Source organism: Tamandua tetradactyla, chromosome 2 (assembly GCF_023851605.1).
Source record: "Tamandua tetradactyla isolate mTamTet1 chromosome 2, mTamTet1.pri, whole genome shotgun sequence".
NCBI lineage: Eukaryota > Metazoa > Chordata > Mammalia > Pilosa > Myrmecophagidae > Tamandua > Tamandua tetradactyla.
Window position 1 is genome coordinate 217,001,455 of NC_135328.1, and position 13,384 is coordinate 217,014,838.

At 37.5% G+C, this 13,384-nt stretch overlaps 1 protein-coding gene across 9 annotated transcripts in view; it reads left to right on the forward strand.

The window, feature by feature from the left end:
* Nucleotides 1-13,384, forward strand: part of RERE (arginine-glutamic acid dipeptide repeats) — a 636,739-nt gene that overhangs the window by 434,442 nt on the left and 188,913 nt on the right. The window lies entirely within an intron of this gene.

A 13,384-nucleotide genomic window follows, 5' to 3' on the forward strand; every position in this document is an offset into this window, starting at 1 on the left:
ACATTGGGGAAGCTGTATCATTATTCAATCATCATAAAGAAACATGACTACTGGAACTCAGCTCTGCATTTCAGGCAGTTCCCTCCAGCCTCTCCACTACATCTTGAGTAACAAGGTGATATCTACTTAATGCGTATGAATAACCTCCAGAATAACCTGTCGACTCTGTCTGGAATCTAAGCTATTTACACTTTGTCTCATTTCAGTCTTCCCCATTTCGGTTGAGAAGGTTTTCTCAATCCCTTGATGCTGAGTCTCAGCTCATTCCAGGATGTCTGTCCCACGTTGCCAGGAAAGTCTACACCCCTGAGAGTCATGTCCCATGTAGACAAGGGGAGGGTGGTGAGTTTGCTTGTTGTGTTGGCTGGAGAGAGAGGCCACATCTGAGCGACAAAAGAGGATCTCTTGGGGGTGACTCTTAGGCCTAAATTTTAAGTAGACTTGACCTATCCTTTGGGGGGCGTTAAGTTTCATATGAACAAACCCCAAGACTGGGGGCTCAGCCTATCGCTTTGGTTGTCCACCTGCTTGTGAGAATATCAAGAATTCAACTTGGGGAAATTGAATTTCTCCCCGTTCTCACCATTCCCCAAAGGGGACTTTGCAAATACTTTTCCACTCACTGATGAATCACTCTGAGATTCGTCGGGGCATCACTCTGGACAAACCAACAAAATCTCATGTCCTACCTGAGATTCCAAGTACTTATGGTGTTCAATCAAACTATCTACATAAGTTATATTAGGAGAGGCACTAGTCAAAATATAAATTTTGTACCAAATAAACATTTTTTGCTTTAGTCTCACACATAAGGGGAGATTTTAAAATGTTAATTACCATCTGTTTTCGGCACCCTGCAGTAATGACATTCTTTGTTCTTCCTCATGCAAAACATTTTTAAAATTTGTACATTTAGTCACTATTATTATACACTCTAGACATTCCTAGATTATATCATCTCAATCTTTAATGTCTATCTTTCTTTCTGATTTCATTTATGCCCCCAGCCCTCCTTCCTCTATTGTTCTCACATTCAGGTTCATTCAGTGTTTTAACATAATTGTATTACAGTTAGGTAGTATTGTGCTGTCCATTTCTGAGTTTTTATATTCAGTCCTGTTGCACAATCTGTATCCCTTCAGCTCCAGTTACCCAATATCTTACCCTGTTTCTATCTCCTGATGGTCTCTGTTACCAACAAAATGTTCCAAGTTTATTCGCTAATGTCAGTTCATATCAGTGAAACCATACAGTATTTATCCTTTTGTTTTTGGCTAATCTCACTCAGCATAATGTCCTCAAGGTCCATCCATGTTGTTACATACTTCATAACTTTTATCGTCCTACAGCTGCATAATATTCCATTGTTTGTATAAGCCACAGTTTGTTTAGCCACTGTTCTGTTGATGGACAATTTGACTGTTTCCATCTTTTCGCAATTGTAAATAATGCTGCTATAAACATTGGTGTGCAAATGTCCGTTTGTGTCTTTGCCCTTATGTACTTTGAGTAGATACATGGCAATGGTATTGCCGGGTCCTATGGCAATTCTATATTCAGCTTTTTGAGGAACCACCAAACGGCCTTCCACAGCGGTTGCACCATTGACATTCCCACCAACAGTGGATGTGTGCCTCTTTCTCCACATCCTCTCCAGCACTTGTCATTTTCTGTTTTGTTGATAATGGCCATTCTGGTGGGTGTGAGATGATATCTCATTGTGGCTTTCATTTGTTTTTCTCTAATGGCCAGGGACGTTGAGCATCTCTTCATGTGCCTTTTGGCCATTTGTATTTCCTCTTCTGAGAAGTGTCTGTTCAACTCTTTTTCCCATTTTGTAATTGGATTGGCTGTCTTTTTGTGGCTGAGTTGAACAATCTCTTTATAAATTCTGGATACTAGACCTTTATCTGATATGTTGTTCCCAAATATTGTCTCCCATTGTGTAGGCTGTCTTTTTACTTTGTTGATGAAGTTCTATGATGTGCAAGAGTGTTTAATTTTGAGGAGTTCCCATTTATTTCTTTCTTCAGTGCTGTTGCTGTGGGTGTAAGGTCTATAAAACCACCTCCAAGTATAAGATTTATAAGATATTTCCCTACATTTTCCTCTAACTGTTTTATGGTCTTAGACCTAATGTTTAGGTCTTTGATCCATTTTAAGTTAACTTTTGTATAGGGTGTGAGATATGGGTCCTCTTTCATTCTTTTGCATATGGATATCCAGTTCTCTAGGCACCATTTATTGAAGAGACTGTTCTGTCACAGCTGAGTTGGCTTGACTGCCTTATCAAAGATCAGTTGTCCATAGATGAGAGGGTCTATATCTGAACACTCTATTCGATTCCATTGGTCAATATATCTGTGTTTATGCCAGTACCATGCTGTTTTGACCACTGTGGCTTCATAATATGCCTTAAAGTCCGGCAGTGTGAGACCTCCAGCTTGGTTTTTTTTTCCTCAAGATACTTTTAGCAATTCGGGGCACCCTGCCCTTCCAGATAAATTTGCTTATTGGTTTATCTATTTCTGAAAATAAGTTGTTGGGATTTTGATTGGTATTGCATTGAATCTGTGAATCAATTTAGGTAGAATTTACATCTTAACTATATTTAGTCTTCCAAACCATGAACACGGTATGCCCTTACATCTATTTAGGTCTGTGATTTCTTTTAACAGTTTCTTGTAGTTTACTTTGTATAGGTCTTTTGAATCTTTAGTTAAATTTATTCCTAAATATTTTATTCTTTTGGTTGCAGTTGTAAATGGAATGCGTTTCTTGATTTCCCCCTCAGATTGTTCATTGCTAGTGTATAGAAACACTACAGATTTTTGAGTGTTGATCTTGTAACCTGCCACTTTGCTGTACTCGTTTATAAGCTCTAGTAGTTTTGCTGTGGATTTTTCAGGGTTTTTGACATATAGTATCATATCATCTGCCAACAGTGAGAGTTTTACTTCTTCCTTTCCAATTTTGATGCCTTGTATTTCTTTTTCTTGTCTAATTGCTCTGGCTAGAACTTCCAACACAATGTTGAATAACAGTGGTGATAGTGGACATCCTTGTCTTGTTCCTGATCTTAGGCAGAAAGTTTTCAGTTTTTCCCCATTGAGGATGATATTAGCTGTGGGTTTTTCATATATTCCCTTTATCATTTTATGGAAGTTCCCTTCTATTCCTATTCTTTGAAGTGTTTTCAACAGGAAAGGATGTTGAATTTTGTCAAATACCTTCTCTGCATCAATCGAGATGATTATGTGATTTTTCTTCTTTGATTTATTGATATAGTGTATTACATTAATTGATTTTCTTATGTTGAACCATCCTTGCACACCTGGGATGAATTCTACTTGTTCATGATGTATAATTCTTTTAATATGTTGCTGGATTTGATTTGCTAGAATTTTGTTGAGGATTTTTGCATCTATATTCATTAGAGAGATTGGTCTGTAGTTTTCTTTTTTTGTAATATCTTTGTCTGGCTTTGGTACGAGGGTGATATTGGCTTTGTAGAATGAATTGGGTAGCTTTCCTTCCTCTTCAATGTTTTTGTAGAGTTTGAGCAGAATTGGTACAAATTCTTTCTGGAATGTTTGGTAGAATTCACATGTGAAGCCATCTGGTCCTGGACTTTTCTTTTTGGGAAGCTTCTTAATGACTGATTCAGTTTCTTTACTTGTGATTGGTTTGTTGAGGTTGTCTGTTTCTTCTCGAGTCAAACTTGGTTGTTCATGCCTTTCTAGGAAGTTGTCCATTTCATCTACGTTGTTTTATTTATTAGCATAAAGTTGTTCATAGTATCCTGTTATTACTTCCTTTAATTCTGTGGGGTCAGTGGTTATGTCTCCTCTTCCATTTCTGATCTTGTTTATTTGCATCCTCTCTCTTCTTTTTTTTTGTCAATCTTGCTAAGGGTCTATCAATCTTATTTATTTTCTCATAGAACCAGCTTCTGGTTTTATTGATTTTCTCAATTGTTTTCATGTTCTCAATTTCATTTATTTCTGCTCTGATCTTTGTTATTTCTTTCCTTTTGCTCTCTTTGGGGTTAGTTTGCTGTTCTTTCTCTACTTCTTCCAAGTGGACAGTTAATTCCTCAATTTTTGCCCTTTCTTCTTTTTTGATATAGGCATTTAGGGCAATAAATTTCCCTCTTAGCACTGCCTTTGCTGCATCCCATAAATTTTGATATGTTGTGTTTCCATTTTCATTTGCCTTGAGATATTTACTGATTTCTCTTGTAATTTCTTCCTTGACCCACTGGTTGTTTAAGAGTGTGTTGTTGAGCCTCCACATATTTTTGAATTTTCTGGCGCTCTGCCTATTATTGATTTCTAACTTCATTCCTTCATGATACAAGAAAGTGTTTTGAATAATTTCAGTCTTTTTAAATTTGTTGAGACTTGCTTTGTGACCCAGCACATGGTCTATCTTTGAGAATGATCCATGAGCACTTGAGAAAAAGGTGTATCCTGCTGTTGTGTGGTGTAATGTTCTATAAATGTCTGTTAAGTCTAGCTCATTTATTGTAATATTCAAATTCTCTGTTTCTTTATTGATCCTCTGTCTAGCTGTTCTGTCCATTGATGAGAGTGTGGAATTGAAGTCTCCAACTATTAGCGTAGATGTGTCTTATTTCTCTTTTCAGTGTTTGCGACATGTATTTTGAGCATTCTGGTTCGGTGCATAAATATTTATGATTGTTATGTTTTCATGCTGAATTGTTCCTTTTATTAGTACACAGTATCCTTCTTTTTCTCTTTTAACTGTTTTACATTTGAAGTCTAATTTGTTGGATATTATTATAGCTACTCCTTCTCTTTCTGGTTGTTATTTGCATGAAATATCTTTTCCCAACCTTTCACTTTCAAGCTATGATTATTTGGGTCTAAGATGTGTTTCCTGTAGAGAGAATGTAGATGGGTCCTGTTTTTTAATCCATTCTGCCAGTCTATGTCTTATGATTGGGGAGTTCAATCCATTAACATTTAGTATTATTACTGTACAGGTAGTACTTTCTTCTACCATTTTGCCTTCTGGATTTTATGTGTCATATCCAATTTTCCTTCTTTTTACCTTTACTCTTAGTCTTCCTTTCTACACTCTTCTCCACACCTCTCTCATTTGTCTTTTTTTTATCTGTCTCTAGTGCTCTCTTTAGTATTTCTTGCAGAGCTGGTCTCTTGGTCATAAATTCTCTCAGTGATTTTTTGTCTGAAAATGTTTTAATTTCTCCCTCATTTTTGAATGACAATTTTGTTGGATATAGAATTCTTGGTTGGCAGTTTTTCTCTTTTAATAATTTAAATATATCACCCCACTGTCTTCTCACCTCCATGGTTTCTGCTGAGAAAGCTACACAGTCTTATTGGGACCCCCTTGTATGTGATGGATTGCTTTTCTCTTGCTGCTTTCAAGATCCTCTCTTTCTCTTTGACCTCTGATTCTGATTAGTAAGTGTCTTTGAATACGTGTATTTGGATCTATTCTCTTTGGGGTTATGCTGCACTTCTTGGATCTGTAATTTTAAGCCTTTCATAAGAGTTGGGAAATTTTCAGTGATAATTTCCTCCATTAGTTTTTTTCCTCCTTTTCCCTTCTCTTCTCCTTCTGGAATACGCACAACATGTATATTCGCATGCTTCATGTTGTCATTCAATTCCCTGAGTCCTTGCTCATATTTTTCCATTTTTTTCCCTATAGTTTCTGTTTCTTGTCAGATTTCAGATGTTCTGTCCTCCAGTTCACTAATCCTATGTTCTGCTTCTTGAAATCTGCCATTGTAGGTTTCCATTGTTTTTTCATATCTTCTGCTGTGCCTTTCATTCTCATAAGTTCTGTGATTTGTTTTTTCAGACTTTCGATTTCTTCCTTTTGTTCATTCCTTGCCTTCTTGCTATCCTCCTTCAATTCATTGATTTGATTTTCGATGCGGTTTTCCATGTCTGTTCGTATATTCTGAATTAATTGTTTCAGCTCCTGTATCTCATTTGAATTGGTTTGTTCCTTTGACTGGGCCATATCTTCAATTTTTCTAGTATGATTTGTTATTTTTTGCTAGACATTTAATTACCTTAACTAGTTTATTCTGGAGATTGTTTTCACTTCTTTTACCTAGAGTTTTCTTGCTGGATGAATTTGTTGTCTGTCTGTTCTTTGACATTCAGTTCAGCTTTTTCTGCTCCTCTAGCTTAAGTTTTGTTTAGTAGAGGAAAATTTTTCAATTCTTGTTTTCTTGTTTCTTGCCCTGCTTGTATGATGCCTTTCTCCTCCCACCCTTAGGAGGTTCTATCAAGGTATTATAGACCCCAACTTTGTTTTCCCGGACCAAACTGGCTTCCTATCAGGGGGAAGGAGTCACGACCTGAGTCGGTTTTCCCTGAGGGTGAGACCCAGCAGATTGAAAGACTTTCTTGTGAAGTCTCTGGACTCTGCTTTTCTTATCCTGCTCAGTATGTGGTGCTTATCTGCCTGCAGGTCCCACCAGCATAAGATGATGAGGTACCTTTAACTTTGGCAGACTCTCCCTCCTGGGGATGTGGTGGAGACAGAGGAGAGGTTGTAGGCTGGTTTTAATGGCTTCAAATTACCAAGCTCTGGTGTCTGAATTCCTTGAAGGAGGGGTTCCACCTGAGTTGGGCTTCACCCCTCCCCTGGGGAAGACAAAGGCTCAAGACAAATCCTGAAACGTGCTTGTTTCTGTCTATTCCTGGGGCAGTTGCAGCTTGAGAAGTCCTGCCACTGAATCCAGGGACAGTCAAGCCTTTGTGGAAACACAGCCACAAATACCTCTGTTTCTTTTCTTTTCTTCTTTTTCTGTTAGCCCAATGAGCGAGCTCATCTTTAACCAGGTTCACCTGTGCTGGGGGCCTATTTTTAGTAGTCAGAATTTGTTAATTAATACCACAATTGGTGTTGGTCAGGCTCAGCCCCTCCTGCTGGTAAAGTCCCTTTCCTTTCCCTTCTGGGAAGCAGCCGGTGGGGGAGGGGTGCTTGTCGCCACACCTTGGGAAACTCACGGTTCTGGGGAGGCTTGCAGCCAGTCCAGCTGTTCCAGATGAGGGTACACTGTGTGTCCGGTCACTGATGTGGCTCCAGCTCAGTGTTCTGTACTGTTTCTGGTTATTTAGTAGTTGTTCTGGGGGATGAACTAAAATGCACACATTGCTAAGCCGCCATCTTGGTTCTGAGTGTATACCAGTATTCTTGACATACAATCATTCTTGGCATGTACACATTCTTGACATGATTACAATCAGTGGCTCACAACATCATCACATAGTTGTGTATTCGTTACCATGACCATGTTTTGAACATTTGGATCTCTCCATCAAAAGAAAGAAAAATGAAAAAACTCATACATGCCATACCCCTTACGGTTCCCTTTCATTGGCCACTAGTATTTCAGTCTACTCAATTTATTTTAACCTTTATTCCCCGTTATTTATTTTTTAACCATATTTTTTACTTATCTTTCTATACCGTAGATAGGCATCAGAAACAAGGTTTTCACATTCACACAGTCACATTGTGAAAACTATGTATGTCTCTTAAATCTCTTTTAGTCTATAGATTTCTTCTATAGATTTTTTCCCCCTCTTAATGTATATGTGAAAGAAGGTGAGTGCTTTGTCCTATATGGTTTTTGCAGTCTGGATTTTGCTGATTGCATCTGTATATATCATTAAACCTTATTCCCTTGACCTCCACATTTCTTCAAAATTAGTGGTTAAATGTAGAGGTTTAATCAAATTCCATTTTGGTTCCCTACTCTCCCTGCCCCCTCTGCAAGATTATTTCATGGATGGTGTAATGTACTTCCTCTACAAGGGACACAGACTCTTTTTTTTTTTTTAATTGAGAAATAACCACACACAGAGTCCAACCATATTATACAATGAATGGCTTACAGTATCATCACATAGCTGTGCATTCTTCACCATGCCCATCCTCAGAACATATTTATTACTCTAGAAAAAGAAAGAAAAAGAACTCATACATCTCCATACCCCTTACCCCTCTCTCATTGACCCACAGTATTTCAGTCTTACCAATTTTTGTCCTTTATACCCCCCCATTATTTATTTATTTTTTTATCCTTATCTTTTTTAAACTATTCTGTCCATACTCTGGACAAAAGGAGCATCAGACGTAAGGTTTCCAAGATTACACAGTCATATTGTTAACGCTGTATAGTTATACAGTCTTCTGCAAGAATCAAGGGTACAAGAACATAGCACAACAGTTTCCGGTACTTCCCTCTAGCCAATCCAATATGTCATTAACTAAAAAGGGATATCTATATAATGCGTTAGGAATAACCTCCAGGATAACCTCTCTCAACTTTTTGAAATCTCTCAGCCACTGAGACTTTATTTTGTCTCATTTTTCTCTTCCCCCTTTCGGTCAAGAAGGCTCTCCCATTCCCATGATACTGAGTCCTGGCTCATTCCCGGGAGTCAGGTCACATGTTGCCAGGGAGGTTTACACCCCTGGGAGTCATGTCCCATGCATTGGAGGAGAGCAGTGTGTTTACGTGCCAAGTTGGCTTCTGAGCAACAAAAGAGGTTCTCTGGGGGTGACTCTTAATTAGGTATGATTATCAGTAGGCTTAGCTTCTCCTTTGCAGATAGAAGCTTCATAGGGGCAAGCCCCAAGATTGAGGACCCAGTCTATTGAATTGGTTGCCCTCACTTCTTGTGAGTATATTAGGAATTCCCCAGATGGTGAAGTTGAATACTTCATTCTTTCTCTCCCATTCTTTCTCTCCAGCCCCCTAAGGAGACTTTGCAGATACTTTTTTATTCTTTGCCCATTTTATTCTGCGTTATATCAGGGCATCATACTAACCTGTACAAAGTAACAAGATCTCACACCCTATTCAAGATTCCATGTAATTGCAGTGTTCAAGTAAACTGACCAGACAAGTTAAATTAGGTATGTGCTACTTAAAATATAAATTTGTCTGAATAAACATCTTCCCCTTTAGTTTTGCACAGAGGTGGAAGTTTGAAAATATGGGCCATATATCATCCTTTACCCAGTATTCCGATTTACCCCAGTCCTGTCCACATCAGCTTCATTCATATCTCTAGATGAAGTCTGATCACTTTTTTCAGATTTTTTTTTTTTTTTTTTACCAGTTCTTGTATGAGGTACTGCCAACTTTTATAGCTTCAGAGCTCTGAGTCTCAGGTATCACATCAATACCCTTAGTTTCAGGGAATGACCGTATTAGACATGTGCTCTTCTAATGATGCCTAGTGGCCACTGATTATCATTACATGATTCCATTATTTCATTAAGGATTTCAAAATGATCATATTCTTATTCTATCATTCCTTCGTTTTATTAGCTGAAGAAGGTTCCCTGAAAGTACAAATCACATAGAAAAGGCAAGATCAGTTTTCAAAATTTTAATTATCAGTCCTCATAATTTTGAATTGGTTGCCTAACATCTCCAAGTGATGACTAATGAGGTGTTTTTTTTTTTAAAGTATTATTATAAACTCATGGATTTAAAATCATTTGTTGGGCGGTGCGATGGTGGCTCAGTGGCAGAATTCTCGTCTGCTGTGCTAGAGACGCGGGTTCGATTCCTGGTGCCTCCCCATGCAAAAACAAAAAACTTCTATAAAATCATTTGTTATTTTTTAATCCATTGTAATAATTCTTATTGATGATTAAATTATCTTGTCTTTGGCCAATGAGAGCCTTTTCCTGCTGGTTTTTGCATCCTTTTAATTTGACCTCAGTAGTCTTTGGTAGGTTCCTTTTATTTAGTATGACATGATTTTAATGTTTCATCTTGTGTATTTTCTGCCCTACAAATTAAACTTTTCTCTTAGGAGCTCTCATTTGTTTTAGGGGTAAGTGGCATTTAGAGCCTAGATGCTAGGGTGTTCATTGTTAAAAGATTGGGTACTGTTTTTTGTTTTTGTTTTTTTTTTTAATTGTATAATATAACATATATACAAAGCAAAGAAAGAAAAAAAGCAGTAGTTTTCAAACAGGTAGTTAGAGGACAGTTCCCAGAGTTTGTCATGGGCTACCATACCATCATCCCAGATTTTTTCATCTAGTTGCCCCAGAACATTGGAAGCCAGAAGGAATAAATATTTTTTTATCATCACAATCGACTTTTATTTTTCCTCTTTTGTGAAAAATAATGTATATACAAAAAAAACTATAAATTTCAAAGGACGCCACAACAATTAGTTGTAGAACAGGTTTCAGAGTTTAGTATGCATTACAGTTTCACAATTTTATATTTTTACTTCTAGCTGTTCTAAGATATTGGAGACTAAAAGAAGTATCAATATAATGATTCAGCAATCCTACATATGAGTATGTGTAACACCAGAAGTTATGCCTTCTCCGTTTAACTCTACCATTACCTTTGATCTTTCTCTACTCTTTCGGGGTATTTGGGCTATGCCCATTCTAACTTTTTCATGTTGCAAGGTGCTGTCAGGGAGATGGATCTAGCTGATGTTCTGGAGAGATTGGCCCCTCTGCATGGGGGTCTAGGGACCCATCTAGAGGTATAGGTCTCTGGAAAGTTACTCTAGTGCATGGAATCTTTGTAGAACCTTATGTGTTGCACTAAGCTGTTTTTTATTACTGGCTGGAATGGTTTTGGTTGGAGTTTGACAAGATATGATAGGTAGCAGTGTCTAACTGAAGCTTACATAAGAGTGACCTCCAGAGTAGCCCCTCAACTCTATTTGAACTCTCTTAATCATTGATACCTACTTTTCCCCCTTTTTGTCAGGATGGCATTGTTGATCCCACTGCGCCAGGGCCAGACTCATCCCTGGGGTCATCTCCCTCACCACCAGGAAGACGTTCACTGCTAGCTGTCATGTCCAATGTAGTGGGGAAGGCAGTGATATCATTTGCAGAGTTGGGCTTAGAGAGAGTGAGGCTTCATCTGAGCAACAAAACAAAAGAGGTCCTCCAGAAGTAACTCTTAGGCATACCTATAGGTAGGCTGAGCTTCTCCACTACATATATAAGCTTCACAAGAGTAAGCCTCAAGATCAAGGGCTTAGCCTGTTGATTTGGGTATCCCTACACAGTATAGGGGTTTCTCCGGTGGTAAAATTTAATAGTTCCATTTTTTTTCTCCCAACCTTCAAGGAACTTTGCCAGTACTTTTTGATTATGTACTTAATATATGCTAGGATGTATCCAGGTGTTACATTAAGCTATATGGGATTAAAGGACCTTATTCTTTTTCTGGGCTCCCTGTATTTCAATTACAGGTTGAGTTAGATTATAGGCTACAGAAAATTTAGTTTCCAAGGAGAATAAACCTTTGTTCCTTTGGTCTCAAAGAGTAGTAAAATCTAGATAATGTCTTCCTTATCCCTGTATTCTTAATTACCTTAATCCTGATCTGATCGGCTTCATTCTTATCTCTGAAGACCAGGTTATACATATATAAAAGAGCCTCTCAAAATCCAGAAATAATAATTACCACCCCAGACTAAATGTGACTGCTATAAGAGCTTACAGTCTAGGCCCCTATTTTCTTATGAGCATTTTCTAAAGGAGACCATTCAATAATTGCTCTTTTGTTTCTGGCTTATTTTGTCCCACCAAATGTCCCACAGGTTTATTCACAATGTTACATACCTCAAAACTTTGTTCCTTTTTTGTCATGGGCTACCATACCATCTTCCCAGATTTTTTCATCTGGTTGCCCAGTATTCCATATGTATTCACCATCTTTCGCCAGTCTACTTCTCAGTCAGTATATTCTTCAGCCACCTGCATTGATTAGGCATCATGTATAATGTCCAAAGTCCACAGGCCATCAAGACTCCAATTTTTGGTAATTTCATTGTTCCCATCAGAAAGATGATGAATAAACACATGCTTTAAGTTTATTTTTTAAACTTAATTTTTTTTATAGTTAATGTAAAATATTTACATGGCTCCGAAGTAAAATCTACAAAGTGTACTTGAAAAAAAAAATCTATGCTCTGTACCTCTTTCCTCTAAATGATCTCTCCCTCTAATATGGTAATCTTTTTTTTTTTTTAAGGTAAGATTTTAACTTATCCTTCTTGTTTTTATTCTCTCTCTTCTTATGTTAATGATAGCATATAATATACACACTTGTTTTTTGTGTTTTTTTTTGGCATGGGCAGGTACTAGAAATTGAACCCAGGTCTCTCACGTGGCAGACAAGAACTCTGCCACTGAGCCACCATGACCTGCCCAGTATACACACTTTTTGACACCTTTCCCTTTTCTTTTAACAATACACTTTGGTGTTTCCTCCATAGCAGTGTATAGTGCTATTCCTTATTTCCTTCTTCGACGTCATGGAACTCCATTGTCTGGATGTATGTTTTTCTTCCAGTCAGTCCCTATTGGTGATGGTCATTTGGGTTGTTTCCATTCATTTGCTCTTGTAAATAATGTGCAATGAATAATCTGTGCATATAGATTTTTATATTTCTACCAGTGTGTCTTTGGGATATATCCCCAGAAGGAGGATGACTGCCTTAGATGTTGTGTATATGTAATTTGAAGGATATTTCCAAATTCCCCTTCGGAGAGATTGTACTACTTTGAATTCACACCAGAAACTCTTATGGCTGTTTTTTTTTTTTTTTTTAATTGTCACAGCCTTGTATGTTGTCAGACTTTGTGATTTGTGTAAGTCTAATAGGTAGGCAGTGCTATTTTACTGTCATTAATTTGCATTTCTCTTATCAGTAAAGTTGGCCATCTTTTCTTGTAATTAAGAGCCATTTGCATTTCTTTTCCTGTACACTGTCTTAATTAGTCCATTTGGCTTTCCCCCTATCTCCCTGACTCCACCCCAACATTAGTACTTTAAAGTGAATGAAACAGGCAGCAAATTGGAGCTTTTAAACTCTAGCTCTTCATTTAAAATATCAGACTAGTGGACACATGCTTATCATTTGATAAAATGAGATAATTGAACATGTGTGTTTTGTGAATCTTTGACTTTTCAGAAGTTTCCAGTGGTTGTGGTAATTACAGTATGTCCTTTCCCTTGCTCTGCACCATGTGAATGAGAAAGAAAATGTCAGAGGTATTTGAGTGAGTCTTCATTGTTAAATAGTTCAGATTTTTAAAAATTCTTTTCATTAAGATATGCTTCACTTAGAGTAAAATGTTCTTATCTTATTAAACTGTTCAGTCAGCTGTTATGAGTGCCAGTTAAGACACAGAACATTTTTGTCATTCCAGGAAATTCCTTCCTGACCCTTCAGAAATAAGTACCCTTTCCTAGGAGAAACCACTGTTTTGTTTTGTTTTTAAGGTGATATTGACTCATATTGTCAATTGATTCTCTTAAGAGGAGCATCCATCTAGTAGGAGAGTTCGTTCTTAAATAGGC